This window comes from Panthera uncia, chromosome B1 (genome assembly GCF_023721935.1).
Source record: "Panthera uncia isolate 11264 chromosome B1, Puncia_PCG_1.0, whole genome shotgun sequence".
In the NCBI taxonomy this organism is placed as follows: Eukaryota; Metazoa; Chordata; class Mammalia; order Carnivora; family Felidae; genus Panthera; species Panthera uncia.
The window spans coordinates 172,527,966-172,551,234 of NC_064811.1; the positions used below are offsets into that span (position 1 = coordinate 172,527,966).

The following is a 23,269-nucleotide window of genomic DNA, read 5'->3' on the forward strand; positions in this document are numbered from 1 at the left end:
AAAGAAAAGAAAAGAAAAGAAAAGAAAAGAAAAGAAAAGAAAAGAAAGAAAGAACAGACAGACTTTTGGTCTATCAGGGAAGTCCTCACTCAAGGAAGATCTGTAATGTACTTTGATTTGGTTTGCTTTGGACTTTCTTCAGTTTCTTTTTACTCTTATTTCATTTTTTCTAATTGGCGAAAATTACCATTCATACTTTTTTTCCCATAACCAATGACAAAATTTCATTTTTTTTCCATCCTACTATCTCAGCAAACTAACATGACAATATCCCTTTCCCACCAAGACACTACATTTGCACAGTCCTTCTCCCTAGCAAGGCAAAAGTCAGAGTGTTTTTACTTCCCCACCCTTCTACATACTGTTTTTTTGATATGATATGGTTTTAGTTACAGCCTGTTAGTTTACTTAGTATTGCTCTTCTATTTCAAGAATCCTTACTATTTTCTAAACATTTGTGTTACAAATTTTATCAACCATTTTAATATTCCCCATCCCCCCTCAACTTCCCACCCCCATCAACTCTCAGTTTGTTCTCAGTTAAGAGTCTTATCATTTTTGTCTCCCTGTTTGTATCTTATTTTTCCTTCCTTTCTCCTATGTTCATCTGTTTTCTATCTTAAATTCCACATATGAATGAAATCATATGATATCTTTCTGACTTATTTCATTCAACATAATACAGAGAACTCTTCAAATTATTTTCTTCAGGTAGAATATGTAGGTAATAAACTCTGATCCCCTGCATATGTGAAAATGTATTTTTTCAAACAGATAGGAGAATGATGTGTTGGCTGAGTACAACCGTCCCTCAGTAGTCTATAAATATTCTCTTATTGTCTTCTACCTTTTGATGCTGCAAATAAGAAATCCAGTGGTTCCCTGATGGCTTTTCTCTTATAAGTAATCTCTATTTCCCATCTGGGAGCTTGAAAGACTTTCATGGATGTTTATATTTTAAGAGGCCCAAGTGTAAACTTTATTCTCCCTGCAATCAGGACTCCTTTTCACATCTTTTTCTTAAAATCAGAAAAATTTCCCCTCATTGTAAGTTGAATTGTATCCCTCCCCCCAAAAAAGATATGTTGGAGTCCTAACTTCCAGTAAGTACTTCAGCATGTGGCTCTTTATTTGGAAAGAGTCTTTACATCAGTAAATCAAATTTTAACAAGGTAATTACAGTGATCTATAATCCAAACTAAGTGGTGTTCTTACAAAAAGGGGAAATGTGGACACAGAGACAGGCATGCATAGAGGGAAGATGATGTGAAGAAACACAGGGAGAAGGAGTCATCTAGAGACATCATCTAGTGATGAGCAGACCTGAAACCGATCCTTCCTCCACAGCCCTGAGAAGGAAACAGCTCCACCAACAACTTGGTTTCAGACCTCTAGTCACCAAAACTACGAGGATAAAGTTCTATTTATTATAAACTAAATCACATAAATTTACTATAAATTAAATCATAGTTTGTAATACTTAACTATGGCTGGCACCTTCAGTAAACCAATATAATCCTATTCCTAGTTATTGATTGCCATTATCTATTCCTTTTTTTCCTGCTACAGCATTTATTCACATGCTGGTGAATTTCTTACCTGGATTTCATCTCCTAGACTCTATTTTTTCCCTCCTGACTACCAACTCTTTAATTTTAAGATACTTCTTCCACGTGACTTCCAAGATGCTTATTTCACTCTCAATGGTGATAGTCCTCTTTCACTTTGTCTATTGGATTTTTATAATGTTAAGAACTTGATTGTTAGTTTCAGAAAGTTTCTTTGTGCTCTAGTTGAGTCTCCCTAAATGTGCTTATTATTTCTTTCTTTTGTAAAGGTTATAATTTAGTTCAAATATCTGTTCCAACAGGAATGTCCTATTCTGGTGTTCTTTGGCCTTCTGTACACTGATGGGGGCTTCCTTAGTCGGGCTATTATTTTTCTTTGCTTGTAAAACTCTATTTACCGTCAGCAGTCATCTGCTCTTAGGGTCCCTCAGGAAGCTGTGAATGGGACAAAGACTGTAAGTCTTCCACTGAAGCCTTAAGAGGCAATTCCTCTATCCACAGGTCTCCCAAGTTGTAATCTCAAGACCTAGCCCACCAGCACACTGATCTTACAACTCCTCTGAAGGCCTCTAAGACAGGAAAATCAAGTAGGCGTCTTCCAACCAGTTGTTCAGTTCACTCAACAAATACTATTTTGTTTTCAGCCACATTTGTTCTACCACAGTAATTCCACCGAGTATTTTATTTAAGGAATTATGTTTCAATTCCTTTCTTACCCTGCAACTTTCCTTTTCAACCATCTTCGGTTCCTTCATTAATGTAACTTCCTGTTGAGTCTGTTTTTTGGGGTTTTTTTTAACGTTTATTCATTTTTGAGAGACACAGACAGAGTGTGAGCGGGGGAGGGGCAAAGAGAGGGAAACACAGAATTGGAAGAAGGCTCCAGACTCTGCACTGTCAGCATAGAGCCCAACACTGGGCTCGTACCCACAAACCGCAAGATCATGACCTGAGCCAAAGTCAGATGCTTAACTGACTGAGCCACCCAGGCACCCTGAAACTTCCTGTTAAATCTAGCAATAATACTTATAAAGACTTTTAGTTCTTTTTTTTGTTTAGAAATTATTTTTTATCAAGGGTTAAAACTCAGCTAAGGGATTTGATAGCTGTCAACTCTGTTCAAATACATGATGATTCTTGATGCTCACTTCATTTAGAAATGTAGGTCTACCCCAGGAGTCCACAACATTTTCAACTTCATAGCACATTCAGAAAATGAAAATATTTTTATAGCATACTGGGAAGGGGATCTGGGAGTGTACCTGTGAAATTTTGTAAAAATTTTATATCTTCATTATATCTTCATTGTAAAATTAAACTTTTTAAACAAGAAACTAAATTGTTTAGATGAACACACCTTTTGTATATCAAGTTTTCTGCTTAAAATGACTATATACAACTCCTGATTAAAACCTTTTAACAACATTTTCTTAATAATTCTATATAGCAACCATCACGAAGAAGCTTTATTAACGTAAGTAGTAGCAAATGGCAAAAGAGGATGCTTTGTTCCAAAAGGCTGAAAACTTCTTTTTCACTATTAACCAGCATTCCAACAATCCAACCTCTTTAAATTGTACTTCAAGAATGCTAAAATTCTTTAAATCTAACAGCTTCTCCTTTTCTTCTACTGAGAAATATGTTAACTCCTTCTGATAATATAAATAAGTTTGGAATACAAATGATCTTTTTATATCAAGTATTTCAATAGACTTGTGTTAAAGCTCTGTCACAGGTATACGTGGAGTTTGCTCTATACGTATTATTAATTCATCTTTAGGATTCAGATGATACCAATTAAATGTCACTTCTAAAACTATTTTAACTTCACTCTCCCAAAGCTGATTTTTTACTCTGAAGCCATAAACTTTGTCAGTACATGTTAATATATTTTCCGCGCGATCGTTGTACTTTAAGTTAATGCAGGTGCTCAAAATTTGGTCAGTTAAGGACACCATTCATTGAAGACACAACTATACTTCCACAAATCTGCAAAGTAAGAACCATTCACCATTTCATAATCTGAAATTTTCTTTGAGCTTATAAACCTTCCTTTGGACAGATACTTCATAACTGAAATAGCTAACATTTCTTCACCTAAGGCTGAAGAGAAGGTACTATAGCAGCTTAGATTTCATTAGGTTCATCATTTTTATGACTTCATTCAATGTGGAACTCAGAACCACAGGCCAATTTTAATACACAGGAGCTTCTCTGTGAATAAGACTACTTAATACTTAGAAGAGTATTGAACTTAAGGTAAAGCCTAAACCTTACTGTTATTACCAGTCCCAAACTGCCACTGTTTCCATAATATCTTGTATGTTTCCAAACAGTCCCTTGAATATTTTAGTTTTGAAACTTCTTTGCCAAGCAAATAATGTCCTTTCAGGCATTTTTCTTCAAGGATTCTATACAGCTTTCTAAGCAAGGCCCATTACCAACATTTATGGATTCACATCTGCAATTAACAAGTTTTTCATTAAATAATCTTTTGAATGAGTACTGTCTTCTATGTCTTTGACAAATCTTAAACATATCTTCCTTTTTTTGGTAAATGTTTATTTTATTTTTCAGAGAATGTGCACACAGGGGAGCAACAGAGGATCCAAAGTAAGCTCTGTGCTGACAGCAGAGAGCCTGATGTGGGGCTCAAACTCAAAAACTGTGAGAGATTATGACCTAAGCCAAAGTTGAATGTTTTAGCGACTGAGCCATCCAGGCGTCCCTTAAACATATCTTATAATAGAATAATTTAAAATGGCAACTTTTACATTTCCTTTGCCTTATTGATCCCAAACACAGTGTTCTACACAGGCAGGAAATAAGAACAAATTTGGCTGGGCTTTACCAGCCTCTTGAGCTCAATCTGATTATCACAATCTAAAAAGTATTTTGTTCTTATTTTGTGCTCAACGATGATTTCAAAGGTTCAAACTATTTTTAGATTTATGACAAGATACCACAGTATTTTGTTTGACACCCCTATTTGTTTTGATTTAGTCTGAAAAGTAAAGAATTGGGGAAACACCATGTAATTCTGAGATATTTCTTTACTTTATAGCCTAATTATTGAAGAAATATTTACTATTACATTTAACTCATGAATCAGATAACTTTCCAGCTTTAATCAATTAGACATTACAGTAGGAAAGTAAATATCTGCAGAAATAAAATTTATTTGAATATAAAGCACTCAAAAATAAAGTACTTAAAATACTGTCTTTAATTCCTTAGGAAAAGTTTTTTGTCAATTATTGAGTTTATCTGAATTCTCAAGTTTTTAAACAAATCTTATCCCAAGGTACTTCTTTAGTTAAAAAGAGTAAACAAAAACAACATACTGCAATATTTATTTTCATTTAGTTTAATAATTTTTTTTTTTTTTTTTTTTTTAGAGACAGAGCACGTGAACAGGGAAAAGGACAGAAGAAGAGAGAGAATTTTAAGCAGGCTCCACACTCAGTGGGGAGCCCAACACTGGGGTCAATCCCACAACCCTGGGATCATGACCTGAGCTGAAATCAAGAGTCAGATGTTCAACTGACTGAGCCACCCAGGTGGCCCAATAATTTAAATTTTTAAAACAAGTAAAATACACTGTAATCAAAAATATGTTTAAGTGAGGGGCACCTGGGTGGCCCAGTCAGTTAAGCATCCAACTTCAACTCAGGTCATTATCTCACACTTCCTGAGTTCAAGCCCTACATTGGGCTCTGTGCTGACAGCTCAGAGCCTGGAGGCTGCTTCAGATTCTGTGTCTCCCTCTCTCTCTGCCCTTACCCTGCTTGTGCTCTGTCTCTCTCTCGCTCTAAAATAAACACTGGGGCACCTGGGTGGCTCAGTAGGTTAAGCATCTAACTTCGGCTCAGGTCATGATCTCACAGTTTGTGGGTTTGAGCCCTTTCGGGCTCTGTGCTGACAGCTCAGAGCCTGGAGCCTGCTTCGGATCCTGTGTCTCCTTCTCTCTCTGCCCCTATCTGCTTATGTTCTCTCTCTCTCTCAAAAATAAATAAACATTAAAAAAAATTTTTTTAATAAATAAATAAACATTAAAAAAACTTAAAAAGATATCTTTAAGTATTGATTATTTTTAGATATAAGCAATAGTTTAAATTAAATAAACATATTATGAAACTCTATCATAATCAGGGTTTCACAAACTATCACATCAAAAAGGCCATCATAAATAAATAAAAATTAAATAGCAAGCAAGGAAATTAACAAAATTCATTGTTTTCTGTTAGAAAATACTAAATATAATACAATAAGAATTAGCTAACAATCATGATCTTTTCTGTTAGCAGTAAGATAATTATGAAAATTGAGACAAAAATGAAAGAATTTCATGTAGACAAACACATATACCTTTCCCAATTATTAAATAACATACACATATACAATTAAAATAATAACTAGAGGGGCACTTGGGTGGCAGAGTCAGTTAAGTGTCTGAGTTTGGGTCAGGTCATGATCTCATGGTTCATGAGGTCAAGCCCCCCATCAGGCTCTGCGCTGTCAAATTTTCTCTCTCTCTCTGCCCATCCCGCTCGCACTCTCTCCCAAAAGGAATAAAATAAATAATAAAATAAAATAAAATAATAATTAGAATGGAAATTATTTAAAAGGAAAAGTCAGGAGGAAGTTACTACATAACACAGCCACAGCACACAACTCTGTCTGACCATGTTTACTATGCATAGCCATGCATGTTACTTAACTCAAGTAGTTTACAAAAGGATCACCATCTAGAATAACCTTCAAACATAATTTCACCTATTATGAATCTTTGAATGTTTCACAAAATGCTTTTATATGTTTGAACGCTATAAAAAGTATGCAACCATCAAAATCTTGCTTGCCCATTCATTATGCTACAGCACAAATTAGAAGCAACTAACTGCTCCAGCTAACTCTTGCCAATAGTCAACATGGACACAGTGTTGTCAGGCCTTCCAATTTTTCCAAAGAACATGAATAATGCACGTTCCTGTGCAATCCTCCATTTGATAGCAATACCCAAGACTACTCTACAGGCCAAATTTTGGCCTGCAGACCTCCCAATTTACAACCTCTGCTATAGACAGATCAGTACTAGCAGCTGGTGTGGGTATCCCTACAAATTTTTTTAGGTCAATATCCAGTTACAAATCATTATCTGAGTGAAATACTTGGGTATATTTTTGTAGGTACACTACAGAAAGAGTGGTAGCAAAACCTAGGAATATGCTAACAAATGGAGTTTCCTTAATAAATTGTTTTTTAATGTTTATTTATTTTTGAGAAAGAGAGACAGAGTGTCAGCAGGGGAGGGGCAGAGAGAGAGAGAGAGAGAGAGGGAGACACAGAATCCAAGGCAGTCTCTAGGCTCTGAGCTGTCAGCACAGAGCCCGATGTGGGGCTCAAACCCACGAACCGTGAGATCATGACCTGAGCTGAAGTCGAAGTCAGACGCCTAAACGCCTTAAGGAGTCACCCAGGCCCCCCTGGAGTTTCCTTTAAAGAAGGATACAAAGACCACAGAGAGGTTGGCTGGACCACCTACTTCCTCAGGACTGTAGCAAGTGAATTATCCTAAGAATGGAGCACATCTCCTTTGTACCTCCATTTCTGAGTCTACTGTGTCAACTCACACCAACCTGGAGCATCACTCCACTTTTCTCTATGGCTTCCATAATAATGCTAGCAGCACGCTCACAAGAAATTTACTTTCCCAAGCTGTAGAACTGTGAGTAAAAACTATGAGCCCAGAGTGAGGCACTGACCCAGTTCCTCCTATCCACCTACTATCAGTATCAACCATATGTTTTATCAGTCAAATTATTAAAAGGACTGGTTTGATGGTCTGGTGTGAAAATTACTATGTTGAACCAGAGCTGAAGCTACATGGAAGATGAGCCATCTTCTTCATGAAGGCAGACCAAGGAAGTATTTTACCACACTACCAACATTTCCCTTAAAATATCTGTCTAGTTCTCATACCATTTTACACATAGTTTCACTTTTAAGAATTAATCTTACCAAAAAAACCAGCACTCCTCAGAAAGATTTATATATAAGGATAGTCATACTTGTTATATACAACAGTATTTAAGGTATATATTATATAACGTAATATACAATATATATAATGATAAAGAGTTGAAAATAGACATGTCCAACAACGGTAAAAATAGTTAAATAATGAATTATGGTACATCCATAAAACAGAGCACTATGCAGCCATTAAAAACATATTCTTGGGGCACTTGGGTGGCTCAGTTGGTTGAGCGTCCAACTTTGGCTCAGGTCATGAGCTCGAATTCATGAGTTCAAGCCCCACATCGGGCTCACTGCTTTCAGCCTGCCAGTGCAGAGCCCACTTCAGATCCTCTGTCCCCTTCTCTCTGCCCCTCCCTTGCCTGCACTCTCCCAAAAATAAATAAATATAAAAAAAGTTTTTTAAACATATTCTTATAATTTATCAAGTGAAAAAGCAAGTCAGACTCTAAATTTACACAATAAATGTGTATTTTTCTATGTGTAAATATACATATTCTATACAGACATGTACATATACATATATACAAACATTCATACATATACATATATTTACATATTATAAATTTTTAAAGGTCTGGAGCAATGTATACCAAAATATTAGCTGTTATCCCACCACTGAAGATAGTTTTCAATTTTCTTCTTTATACTTTTCTAAACGTTCCAAATTTTCGATAAGAACATGTATTACTTTCAGCAATCAGGAGGGAAAACTAAACTAATAAAAGAGGGAAAAGTTTTTGTTTTTTTAAATGAACAACTAAGGCTACATTTTTTTGTACTATAGAGTAAGAGCCAACTTTTTCTCTACAGAGTCAGATAGTAAATATTCTATTCAGACATTGTGGCACAAATGCCATAAGTAATACTTAAGTAAACACAGCTATGTCCTAATGAAACTTTAAAGACAATGAAATCTAGATTTATAAAATTTACCAAAATGTTATTCTTCTTTTGATTTTTGTTCAGTCACTTAAAAATGTGAAAACCATTTAGCTTATAGTCAGTGAAAACCATTTAGCTCAAACCAAAAGCAAGCAGCAAATCAAATGTGCTCCACAAGTTAGCCAACTCCTACGACAGAACACAAACAAAATGGTGGAAGACTGGAAAATGTCCAGTGCTACTGGTATTAACAACTACAGCTATTTTTTAATTACCATAATACACTGATAAAATACTTAATAAGAATACAACTTCTTAGTAAAACCTTTTTGATATATCACTTGCCAAATGAAATTAATGATAGCAGAATGAGTGGGTTTACTATAGAGGGTTAGTAATATTAGCCAATTAAATGTTAAGAGATTATCTCCCCAAATTATAAATGATGTTTTGAAAACATTCATCTTAAATGATTTTATTTGACATCAATTAGACAGGAGGACAAGCTGTCTACTGAGGGCAGTTCAAGTGCCTTTTAGTTCATGGCAACAGAAATACACCTATAAGATTCAAGATTTAAATCAGACCAAATACAGGAAAATTAAGACCTGCATCATATTAACTAAGAAGGGATAGCTTTTTAATCATCTATAGAGCTTTTAAGTCACATTCTACTTCACTCTGTCAGAGTAGAAATTCATCTCAAGAGTACAACATTTTGGGTGCCTGGGTCAGCCTCAGTCGGTTAAGTGTCCAACTCTTGACATTGGCTGAGGTCATGATCTCACAGTTTGTGAGCTGGAGACTCACATGGGGTCTGAGTTGATGGTGCAGAGCCTGCTCAGGATTCTCTCTCTTCTCTCTGCCTCCTGCTCTCAAAATAAATAAATAGACTTAAAGAAAAAAGAGGACAACACTTTCCCACTTAGAATGCTATCATCTTCTAGAAAATGGACAAACTCCTGTTTCTTAGAAAGCTGGGTTTCAGTGGAGCAGCTCAGAGATGTCTTTGTTCCTAAAACCTTTAACTAAGCTAAGGAAATTAATACCTACTGTTACCATGGTAACTGACTTGCCTAACTGCTTGAGGGCTAAACTGAATCCCAACCTTTCGGAAAAGTGTTTAAAACAACAACAACAACAACAACAACAACAACAAAACACTGTTAAGTTACATGATACCTACAGATAACCACGTCCAGGAAAAAATTTTTAGTAAGTAGTTCAGTGTTTAACTGATAGGAAATTTATACTGTTTAACGTGAACAAATTTCTACCTACTATCTAAAATAGTTCACTTCTAGAAATGGGCAGAAAACATGAATAGACACTTCTCTAAAGAAGACATCCGGATGGCCAACAGGCACATGAAAAGATGTTCAACGTCGCTCCTCATCAGGGAAATACAAATCAAAACCACACTCAGATACCACCTCACGCCAGTCAGAGTGGCCAAAATGAAGAAATCAGGAGACTATAGATGCTGGAGAGGATGTGGAGAAACAGGAACCCTCTTGCACTGTTGGTGGGAATGCAAATTGGTGCAGCTGCTCTGGAAAGCAGTGTGGAGGTTCCTCAGAAAATTAAAAATAGACCTACCCTATGACCCAGCAATAGCACTGCTAGGAATTTATCCAAGGGATACAGGAGTACTGATGCATAGGGGCACTTGTACCCCAATGTTTATAGCGGCACTCTCAACAATAGCCAAATTATGGAAAGAGCCTAAATGTCCATCAACTGATGAATGGATAAAGAAATTGTGGTTTATATACACAATGGAATACTACGTGGCAATGAGAAAAAATGAAATATGGCCTTTTGTAGCAACATGGATGGAACTGGAGAGTGTGATGCTAAGTGAAATAAGCCATACAGAGAAAGGCAGATACCATATGGTTTCACTCTTATGTGGATCCTGAGAAACTTAACAGAAACCCATGGGGGAGGGGAAGGAAAGAAAAAAAAAAGAGGTTAGAGTGGGAGAGAGCCAAAGCATAAGAGACTGTTAAAAACTGAGAACAAATTGAGGGTTGATGGGGGGCGGGAGGGAGGGCAGGGTGGGAGGGAGGGCAGGGTGGGTGATGGGTATTGAGGAGGGCACCTTTTGGGATGAGCACTGGGTGTTGTATGGAAACCAATTTGACAGTAAATTTCATATATTAAAAAATAAAAAAAATAAAAAAAATAAAAAAAAAAGAGTAAAAAAAAATAAAAAAAATAAATAAAATAAATAAATAAATAAAATAGTTCACTTCTATTTGTTCAAAATATGTAAAGGCTAATCTGATAAAATGTTTTTATAAATTTTGATTTAGTCAAAAATCAAGAATGTTTACAATGACTTTGAAATCTGCTAACCAAATGTCATAAAAGAGTGGTCATGGTATGGGGTGCCTGGGTAGTTCAGTCGGTTAAGCATCCAGCTTCAGCTCAGGTCATGATCTCATGGTTCATGAATTCAAGCCCCGTATCGAGCTCTGTGCTGACAGCTCAGAGCCTGGAGCCTGCCTCAGATTCTGTGTCTGCCTCTCTCTCTGTCCCTCCCCTGCTTGCGCTCTGTCTCTCTCTCTCAAAAATAAATACTAAAAAAAAAAAATTTTTTTTTTAAGTAGCCATGGTATATAAGCTGTAATTTCAATTTTTCACTTTGGGCATTTATGCAAATTTTACAAATATCCATTAAGTTTCACAATATTTCTCTGAGGAAGAAAACTCTATGACCATCACCGTATAACAAAGGAATTTCTATCACAAAGGAAAACTAATAACAAAGACTAACTGATTTTGCAAAAGTTAGCAGACTGCTCTCATATTAAACATTATACTATTAAGGGGCACCTGGATGGCTCAGTCAGTTAAGCGTCTGATTCTTGATTTCCAGTTCAGATCATGATCTCAAGGTTCGTTTGTGAGTTCAAGCCCCGCATCAATGCAGAGCCTGCCTGGGATTCTCTTTCCTTCTGTCTCTTGGCCCTTCTCTGTTTGTGTGTGCTCTCTCCCTTGAAATAAACACACAAACTTAAAAAAAAATTATATTATGAAGAGGCAGAAGACTAGAATGGAAAGAAATCTGGGCTTGGAGTCAGAAAACCTAGGCTCCTACGTTGCTTTGTGTCAAGAAAAATTATCCAAAAGTTAAATTATCCAAAAGTTAAGTTAAAAGAGAAGGCAGTACATCCTTTCAATGTCATATAGGAACACAATCTTGTCCAAAGATAACTTTCATTAGAGAATATACCTTTATATGACTTGCTATTTACTACTGATTAAAAACTGAGACTCTGTGAAGTTACTTGTTAACTTGTAAGTTTTTGTCTGGTTAAGAAGCAATTGAATTCTGTCATGTAGAAAAGAAAATGTCTGTAGGGATAGCTTTGTAGTTGACCCAGCAATTTTATTCCAAAGTTATTTCTCCAATGTCTACATGTAATGGTCAATTTTACAGGTCAACTTAACTAGGCTAAGGGGTTACCTGGCCCAGAGCTGGCTGAACATCAATTCTAGGTGTGTCTGGGAGGGTGTTTCCAGAGGAAACTAGCATTTGAATAGAACTTTGTAAAGACTGCCCTCACCAACAAGAGTAGGTATAATCCGATCCATTGAGAACCTCCATAAAACAAAAAGGCAGAGAGAGGGCAGATCTGCTCTCCACTTGAGCTGAGACGTCCTTCTTCTCTTGCCCTCCCACACCACACTCCTCAGTTCTCAGACCCCCCCTAGGAGGGGCACTTAGACCACTGGCTCCTCTGGTTCTTAGGCCTTCAGATTTAGACTGGAACTACACCACTGGTTTTCCTAGACCTCCAGCTTGCTGACAGCAAACTGCAGAATTTCTAGGCCTCCATAATTGCATGAACCAATTCTTCATAATAAATCTCTTCCTAGAGGTGCCTGGCTGGCTCAGTCGGTTAAGCGTCCGAGTCTTGATTTTGGCTCACATCATGATCTCATAGTTTGTGAGTTCCAGCCTTGTGTTGGGCTCCACACTGACAGATTCTCTCTTCCTCTCTCTCTGCCCCTTCCCCATCACTCATGCTCCCACGCATACTCCCTCTCTTTCTTTCAAAATAAATAAATAAACTTAAAAAAAATCTTTTTCTATAGATCTATATATATCCTACTGGTTCTGTTTTTCTGGAGAACCCTAATATACTATATAATCTCTGTTCCTCTTTGAACAAATTTTATCTTCTGCTGGTTCCCTCATTAGTGAACTGAATGTGACATCTGTTGATTCTGTATTTGTATGAGAATCAGTCTTTAATATTTTGGAAAATTACACTTTGACACTTGGCCACTTAGTATCCATGTGACTTTGGACAAGTCACTTTACTTTCTGTTTTCGTTTCCTCATCTGTAACATGGGATTAAATTCCTAATATATTACTTGCCTTATTACATTATTATTATTATATATTATATTACTTGCCTTACCAACCATGGCATCAATATAAAGATAAGCAGTGATAAACAGGACGTTACATCTTTTAATCTACAGTTATACATAAGTTGGTATATCGATAGTGTTAGCTAGGAAGCAACAGAAAGTTACTCAAATCACAGTTCTGATAGCAATCAAGCAGAAGGGAGAAAGGGAAGGGACAAAAGAAGGGAAGGAATGTATTCAGCTTTACAGAACCAGCAGTGTGGCCAAGGAGACACCCAGCCAGGTTATTTCACCTGGTGGTCCCTTGTGGGGTGTTTCATCTGATAGCCTCTTATGTGAACCAGTTTGAGCCCTTGTGGATGAGTTGAGGACCTGCGCAGAAGCCCCGGGTTGTCCTGAAGCCCCGGGTTGTCCTGGGTTAGCTCACTGTAATACAAAGATTTCCTCCTATGGGAGGGGTTTTCTGCCATTTTTTGAACAGACGATGTATGTATGCACTAGCACATTGACATGCTAGGTATGCACAACTGAACTAAAGTGCCTAAGTAACAGAATATGTGTAAGTTCCTTAAAGTATATGTAAGCTCCCTGCCTCTACCCCCAAATACACAGAATAAAAGCTTCCTGTACAACCCCACAGGGAGACAGTGCTTTTGAGAGCTAGCTCCCTGACTCCTTACTTATATCAGGTAATAAAAAGTTCTTTGCCTTCAACACTTCCTTGGGTTGTGTTCAATTTAATGCACCCCAAGAGGCAAATCCCTTGAGTTCAGTTACAAGAGAAATTGTGATAGATCTTCTGTTACTATACCTCATTCCCTTCAGTGTACTGACAGGAATCAAGTGAAGATACCAAATCCATGCCAACTAGACAAGGTATATAAAGTTATTAAAAATTAATTAAGCAGAGAAGTGCTTCATCAACAGAACGTTCTTTTAAATGATAAATTCAGGGGCGCCTGGGTGGCTCAGTCGGTTAAGCGTCCGACTTCGGCTCAGGTCATGATCTCACGGTCCGTGAGTTCGAGCCCCGCGTCGGGCTCTCTGCTGACAGCTCAGAGCCTGGAGCCTGTTTCTGATTCTGTGTCTCCCTCTCTCTCTGACCCTCCCCGGTACATGCTCTATCTCTCTCTGTCTCAAAAATAAATAAACATTTAAAAAAAATGATAAATTCAAATAGGGGAGAGAAAATGGATTCATTTTCCAAAAAGACTTCATTCTTACCCATTAGACCTGACCCAAAGTATAGTTTTGATACTGTAAAAGTATATTTAGGAGGTTTCCAAATATAATCTAAATTACAACAGTAATAGTCACATACTCACCTTTTTGTGCATGTACAAAATAAGAATGAATTAAAAAAGTCTCAATGACTTGTAAGTTATAAAATGGGACTAATAAGTGTTTACAAAATAATTTAACACAGAGAGCTTATAAAACCAAAGCAGCTTAAATGCTTCAGCAATTCAATTTGGTTATCAATGCCTTAATTTTGGTTAGACTCTCTGGGTTTCATCTATATAGTTATATTCTTTTTACTGAGAGGCAGCTTCTAGTCAAAACGTCTTTCAAATTTAATCAACAATGCAATGAACTTTAAACATTCTGGGTTTGCATACAAATCCTAAAAGAAAACAGGTGGTTAACTCTTGGACATCAATCTTAGCAATATTTTGGGGATCTGACTTCTCAAGCAAGGGCAACAAAAGCAAAAAACAAAACCAAAAAACAATTGGGACTACATCAAATTAAAAAGCTTTTGCACAGTAAAAGAAACCACCAACAAAACAAAAAAGCAATCTATTGAATAGAACAAGATATTTGCAAATGATATATCCAATAAAAGGTTTATATCCAAAATATACAAAGAAATCATACAACTCAACACCAAAAAAAAAAAAAAAAAAAAAAAAGTGATTAAAAAAAAAAGGGGGCAGAGGATCTAAACAGACATCTTTCCAAAGAAGACATCCAGATGGCCAACAGACACATGAAAGATGCTCAACATCACTAATCATCAGGGAAATGCAAATCAAAACCACAATGAGATATCACCTCACATATGTCAGAATGGCTAGTATCAAAAAGACAAGAAATAACAAGTGTTGGTAAGAATGTGGAGAAAAGGGAACCCTTGTGCACTGTTGGTGGGAATGTAAATTGTACATTTAGCCACTATAGAAAGCAGTATAGAGGTACCTCAAAAAATTAAAAATAGCAATACCCTACAATCCAGGAATTTCACGACTGGGTATTTATCCAAAGAAGATAAAAACACTAATTCAAAAGGATACATCCCGATTTTTATCACAGCATTATATACAATATCCAAGATAGGGAAGAAACCTAAGTGTCCATCTAAGGATGAATGAAAAAAGAATGAAAAAGGTGTGCAATGGAATACTACTCAGCCATAAAAAGGAATGAAATCTTGCCATTTGAGACACCATGGATGGCCCTGGAGGGTATTTTGCTAAGTGAAATAATTCAAAGAAAGACAAATCCCATACCAAAACACCAGAAACAAGACTCATAAATACAAAAAGCAAAGTGGTGGTTGCCAGAGGGGAGGGGTGCTGAGGAACAGACAAAATGGATAAAGGGGATTAAGAGGTACAAACTTCCAATTATAAAATAAATAAGTCACGAGCATGAAAAGTACAACATAAGGAATATAGTTAATAATATTAGAATGACTATTTGTATGGTGACAGATGGTAACTACACTTGCTCTGGTGAACATTTTGTAATGTGTGTACAGCTGACCCTTGAACAATATGAGGGTTATGGGCACCAACCCACCACACAGTCGAAAATCCACATGTAATTTTTTACTCCCCCAAAACTTAACTACTAATAGCCTACTGTTGACAGGAAGCCTTACCAATACTACAAACAATTAACAAATATTTTGCATAAGTATAAAGTAAGCTAGAAAAAAAATTAAGAAAATCGTAAGGTGGAGCCCCCAGGTGGCACATTTGGTTGAGCATCCAACTCTTGATTTCAGTCCAGGTCATGATCTCACAGTTATGAGATCAAGCCCTGCTTTGGGCTCCCTGCTTGAGATTCTCTCTCTCCCTCTCCCTCTACCCCTCCCAACTTGCTCTTGTCCACTCTCTGTCTCTCTCTCAAAAAAAAAAAAAAAAAAGAAGGAAAGAAAAAAGACACAAATCGTAAGGGAAATACATTTATGGTATTGTGCTATATTTATTAAAAGTATTCATGTACAAGTGGATGCACTCCATTCAAAACCATATTGCTCAAGGGCCAACGGTAAATGTTGAATCGCTATGTCATACACCTGAAACTAGTAATATTATATGTCAACCGTACTTCAGTTAAAAAAAAATCTAGATTTAGGGGTGCCTGGGTGGCTCAGTCGGTTAAGCATCTGACTCTTGATTTTGGTTTACGTCATGATCTCATGGGTCATGAGATCAAGCTCCCTACCCCCACCCCGGGGCTCTACACTGACAAGACAGAGCCTGCTTAGGATTCTCCCTCTCTGTCTGCCCCTCGCACAGCTCACACTTGCAAGCACAAGCACCTGTGCACTCTCTCTCTCAAAAATAAACAAACATTAAAAGATTCTGGGCTTGATTTCTTATTATTTATTATGTTACATATTTTCTAAAAATTGTAACCTCACCCTTTGAGTGTATCTATACTTAGTAATATACTAGCAACTAGTTTATGTGTGCATGCACACACACATACACACACACACACACACACACACACACACACGCACATATACCCAATCTATAATTCACTTTAGGAGTTCCAGTGGTACAATTGGTTAGCATGTGGTACTTATAGAATTCATTTTAGAAGATATAATTTATAAGGTATTCTTCTGTACTGTTTTAGAGAATTCTTTCTACTTTTCAATGTACTACTAGGAATAGGAGGGGGTAGAGGAAAACAAGAGAAACCAAACAATCCATGACAAAGCCCTCATTAAATCCCTAATTAAAGAGGCTTTCAAGACTTTCATTAATCCATTGCTAGACTTCTGCTAATCATCATTTCCTCCCAAATAACCCAGGCAAGCAAACTAGAAAAGCTAAATAAAACCACCTATTAGCATTTGGTTTGGCTATAGTAAGTTACTGAAATTTTAAAAAGTAATAGAATGTTTTTTTGACAGACCCATTCCTTTATTATAGATACCTACCAAATTTTCATAACTATCAAATATTATATAATATGATTCATATTAATAAGGTATAAATAAAAATTTGTATTAATAAAGTCAACTGAAATAAAGTGTAAATGAAACCAATCAAATATAATAAAATGCCATTAAAACGCTAGCAACAGGGGAAAGGATAAAGCCTCACTCTATGCTGTGTCATTGTGAGAAGCCGCACTGCCCATAAACCAGGAACACGACTCGACCTGAACTGAGTCCATAGCTCATGAAGTGCTTTATAACTGAATTTCACTATCCAACTGAATAATTCATTATTTTTAATGAATTTCCTCTGTTCTGTAAGTAGCTACAGCCAGTCAGCTGAAATCAACCATTATAAAATGGGAGAAACTGCAGAGAAAGTTTTCAAGTAAGTCAATTTAAAACTTGCTTAGGCTGACTATTTTTCCTTTTACATTTATTCCTGTTACTTCACATGGCCTGAGATGAAATTTTATCGGACTCATTATCAAGTGTACATTGATAGTTAACTACCCACCATCCATTCCATCCTGCACCCTTTTTACAGTACCATGTATTTAATTTAGAAAAGACTAGTTATTTACCCACAAAGCCAGTATGCTTCAGGAAAACTGCCCTCACTCCCAGCTCCCATGAGAAACCCAAGTGATCTAAAGGTAATCTCATGCCCTTTGCGACAACGATGATTCAGAAACTCGGGTTAAACTCAAGGCATTCCCCCAAATTTGGCTTAAGAATAAAATATACAACCTAATTTAGGCCAATGAGACACAAGAAGAAGGTTCCTGAAGATAATACTGTCTTGCACTGGTAAGAAAGTGATTTGAAGATATGCCCTCTATTTGAGAATGTGAAGTCTGGGCCATCTACAGCCATTCTGCTACTACAATGGAAGTCAGCTGGAGGAGAAAGCCATCTTAAATAGAAATCCAAAACACAGAAGAAAGCAAAGACGAAAGTGGGGTCACAGTCAATGGACAAAGCCAGATTAACTAATCAGCCCTGCCTTAGCCTTCACGTTACATTTTAATAATATATTTCCTTATTTTTTTAGCCTGTTGAAAGAAGTTTCCTGTGCCTACATTCTAGTAACACACAAATATAACTGAAAATAAAATTGTGTGGTTAATCCTTTTCTTTAATTCCTTATCTTAAATAAAAATGAATTATAAAGATAAAATAGCCAAAGTATACAACAAAAGTTTCATAACTTCATATGTAGAGTTTCGAAAACTTTTAAAATAACAATAAGAATCAAAATAACAGGGGCGCCTGGGTGGCGCAGTCGGTTAAGCGTCCGACTTCAGCCAGGTCACGATCTCGCGGTCCGTGAGTTCGAGCCCCGCGTCGGGCTCTGGGCTGATGGCCCGGAGCCTGGAGCCTGTTTCCGATTCTGTGTCTCCCTCTCTCTCTGCCCCTCCCCCGTTCATGCTCTGTCTCTCTCTGTCCCAAAAATAAATAAAAAATGTTGAAAAAAAAAAAAAAAGAATCAAAATAACAGTAAATAGCAATTTAACAGAAACTTATAGCAACTAAGTGGGAGTAATATTTAACTTCAGGATGCAAAGCTCTGCAATCCACTGTGTTGAAATTCAGCAATGCCACACAGAAAGAAAAATGCATGGGGCACCTGGGTGGCTGTCGGTTAAGCGTCCAACTTTGGCTCAGGTCGTGATCTCGCAGTTTGTGGGTTTGAGCTCCACGTCGGGCTCTCCACTCTCAGCGAGGGGCCCACATCGGATCCTCTGTCTCCCTCTCTCTCGCCCCACCTCCCTCTCTCTTGCCCCACTGGTCGTTCTCTCTCTCCCTCAAAAATAAACATTAAAGACTTAAAAAAAAAAAAAAGAAAGAAAGAAAAATGCATAACTTTTACCACAAGACCAGTAAGTGTGGGAGGAAGGGTGAAAAATAAAAATGTAGACTGGGTAAAAAAGACGTTGGGAAACTAATACATAATTCTGAAAGCAACCATAAGTTTACCCAATGCAAATCTTTCATAAGAACCTCTTAAAACAGGATGAATTTATATAAAATGAATAAAAGAGGGGCACCTGGGTGGCTCAGTCAGTTAAGCATCCGACTCTTGGTTTTGGCTCAGGTTATGATCTCGTGGTTTCATGAGTTTGAGCCCCACGTCTGGCTCTGCACAGGCAGCACAAAGCCTGCTTGGGATTCTCTCTCTCCCTCTCTCTCTCTCTGTCCCTCTCCCCACTCATGCTGTCTCTGTCCCTCTCAAAATAAATAAATAAACTTAAAAAAACTTTTAAATGAATAAAAGGAAAACTCAGCAATTTTGTGATTATACACCTCCTAGAAGGCAAAAGTTATTGTCTAGTCCAATTGTCTTTCTATTGTACTTCAGCGCCTTCATTTTATGAATGAACAGCAAAAGCAGATCAGGTGCCAGTAGGCAATGCCTCATGCTGCATGTCAAAATTTCTAGAAGAAGAAACAAAGCTTTGGTATTTTTTCCAATGGCGTCTATCAATGCTACCACAGACTACGAATATCTCCCATCCCTCTATCCTCTGGGCTTCAACGAGCCTAAAAAGGGGGTGAATCTCTGCCCTTCCCTAGCATATCAGACTAAAGATGGAAGAAAAGATCATAAAAATGTAGAGATGAGAAAATGGAAGTCAGAAAGTAACAAAGATTTAAAGTAGGCTTAGGAGAGAAGGTCACTGGTTTCACATATTTTTGGGAAAATGTGAAATTATACTAATTACTTATTTTCCCATGAAGAAATTATTCAACAACCATCCTCTTTCTTAATTCTCCCATTTTTAAGCATTTTATCAAAAAAAAGATCAACTTTAAAAGAGGTTGACTGCTACTACTAACCAGCTTTTACAAGAGACAAGCTTAACTCTTATCAAAAAGCTAAAGTCTCCTAAAATAAGTAATTTTTCCATAGTATCATGAGGGTATCTTATTTGATTAAAAGGAACAAATATTCTGAATGACCAGATTCATGATAAGCCTACCCAAAGTAAGTACTTCTCTATATATGAGCAAGAATCAATTTGAAAATATAATTTATATCTGAAATCAATAAAAGCAAAATGACAACCTACCAAGAAATAAACCTAACATAAAACATAGAGACCCATTTTAAAGACAACTAGAAAAGTTTACTAGGATGTCCAAAAAGAGCTATTTGACACATTTAGTTTCTGGATGGTTAGTCTCAAAATTGTAACCACATTAATTAAATCAGTACACTCAAGAAGTAATACCAAGAAAAAATGTTAGCAGGAGTTTTCATCAAATCACACAAGTTTATATTAAAGTTCTCTAGGAAAAGAAAATGCTCAAAAGTAGTAAATATTTTTTTGAAAAATAAGACCAATAAGGGGAAGCTCACTCTGAATATGAAATGGTACAAAACAACAATAATTCAAATTATGTGGAATTGGTATAAAAAGAGATACAAATCAACAGAATAAAATATACCATGTTCTGAAACAGATCCATGTAAATATAGAAATCTGACATACCATAAAGGAGATTTCTCATCTTCAAGAAAGAACAAAGTACTCAATGAATGAGGCCAACAAAACTGTCTATAATTCTGATAAACCACTGTCAGCAAAAATTTTAAAGGTTAATCATATACAATATATTTGCAAGAGAACAGGAACCAGCCTTATCATTTTCAAAGACATTTTGTAGACATTATCAACATTTTAAACTGCATACCCTTTAAGCCTGCAATGATATCTATCCTATGGAAATACATGCATATATGCACAAAGATGTATACATTATATCAGTCTGTAATAACAAAAATACTAGAAGTAATTAGTAGGGTAAATTAACACTTAAATAAACGACATATCCAAAAAAGAACTCAAACTCCACACCCAAAAAACAAAAAAATCCAGTGAAGAAATGGGCAGAGGACATGACTAGACACTTTTCTAAAGGAGACATCCAGATGGCTAACAGACACATGAAAAGATGCTCAACATCACTCATCATCAGGCAAATACAAATCAAAACCACATTGAGGTACCACCTCACACCCATCAGATTGGCTAAAATTAACAACTCAGGAAACACCAGATGTTGCCAAGGATGTGGAAAATGCACTGCTGGTAGGAATGCAAACTGGTGCAGCCACTGTGGAAAACAACGTGGAGGTTCCTCCAAAAATTAAAAATAGACCTACCCTATGACCCAGCAGTAGCACTACTAGGAATTTACCCAAGGGATACAGGAGTACTGATGCATAGGGGCACTTGTACCCCAATGTTTATAGCAGCACTCTCAACAATAGCCAAATTATGGAAAGAGCCTAAATGTCCATCAACTGATGAATGGATAAAGAAATTGTGGTTTATATACACAATGGAGTACTACGTGGCAATGAGAAAGAATGAAATATGGCCCTTTGTAGCAACATGGATGGAACTGGAGAGTGTGATGCTAAGTGAAATAAGCCATACAGAGAAAGGCAGATACCATACATTTCACTCTTATGTGGATCCTGAGAAATTTAACAGAAACCCATGGGGGAGGGGAAGGAAAAAAAAAAAAAAAAAGAGGTTAGAGTGGGAGAGAGCCAAAGAATAAGAGACTCTTAAAAACTGAGAACAAACTGAGGGTTGATGGGGGGTGGGAGGGCGGGGAGGGTGGGTGAGGGTATTGAGGAGGGCACCTTTTGGGATGAGCACTGGGTGTTGTATGGAAACCAATCTCACAACAAATTTCATATATTGAAAAAAAAATTAACAACAACAACAACAACAAAAAATAGACCTACCCTATGCCCCAGCAATTGCACTACTAGGAATTTATCCAAAGGATATAGAAATGCTAATTCGAAGGGGCATATGCACCCCAATGTTTATAGCAGCACTATCAACAATAGCGAAATTATGGAAAGAGCCCAAATGTCCATTGACTGATGAATGGATAAAGAAGATGTGGTGTACACACACACACACACACACACACACACACACACAAATGGAATATTACTCAGCAATCAAAAAGAATGAAATCTTGCCACTTGCAACAATGTGGATGGAACTAGAATGTATTATGCTAAACGAAATAAGTCAATCAGAGAAAGACAAATATATGATTTCACCCATATGTGGAATTAAAGAAACACAACAGATGAACACAGGGGAAGGGAAGGGAAAATAAGATAAAAACACAGAGGGAGGCAAACCATGAGATTCTTCACTTGATCTTAGCCAAAAGGCCGAGAAGCAATAAACCATAAGAGATTCTTAAATACAGAGAACAAACTAAGGGTTGCTGGAGGGGAGGTGGATGGGGGGATGGGCTAAACGGGGGATGGGCATTAAGGAGGGAACTTTGTTGAGATGAGCACTGAGTGTTAAATGTAAGTGATGAATCACTGGATTCTACTCCTGAAACCAATACGTTATATGTTAATGTATACTAACTTAAATCTAAATTTTAAAAAGTAAATAAACAATGACACATCCATAATACGGAATAAGAAGTTCATAAAAAAATACAATAGAACTACTGACAAGTTCTAGTAACATACATAAAGTCAAACAGGAAAAACTAAGTATAAGTAGTCGTTACCATTTAAATTTTAAAATACAAAATGAGGGGTGCCTGGGTGGCTTAGTCGGTTAGGTGTCAGACTTTGGCTCAGGATATGATCTCACAGTTCATGAGTTTGAGCCCTGCATCAGGCTCTGTGCTGACAGCTCAGAGACTGGAACCTGCTTTGGATTCTGTGTCTCCCTTGCTCTCTCTACCCCTTCCCCACCTCCCCTCTCAAAAATAAACAAACATTAAAAAAACTTATAAAAATAAAAATGAAATTCTATTTAAAACTTAAAATACAAAATGTAAATGCAAAGAACAATCCAGAAGGATATGTATCAGTTAATAGGGATCCCTATAGGGAAAGAAATGGAATTGAGGTCAGGTATGTGAAGGGAGAGTTTTAAGATTCTATAATTTGTTTCTCAACAACCATATTTCTCTCTCCCACCCTCCCTCTTATCTACCTCCTTCTTTCAATCTGAGAGTAATATGAGCCTCTGTAAATAATGAAATCAATAGTGACTTATATTTTTCCAACTTGGGATGCTGAGGATAAACAAATTCTCATGGTTTTAATAAAATCATGAATGAGAGGAGCAAAAATAGGCTGATTGCCTTAACACTAGAAAGAAGGAAGTAACAAACCCATTTCGCCCTCCCCACCCCCCC

At 36.8% G+C, this 23,269-nt stretch overlaps 1 protein-coding gene and 1 pseudogene across 3 annotated transcripts in view; both read right to left on the minus strand.

The window, feature by feature from the left end:
• Positions 1–23,269, minus strand: part of WRN (WRN RecQ like helicase) — a 153,962-nt gene that overhangs the window by 118,277 nt on the left and 12,416 nt on the right. The window lies entirely within an intron of this gene.
• On the minus strand, positions 22,147–22,286 carry LOC125924195 (uncharacterized; annotated as a pseudogene).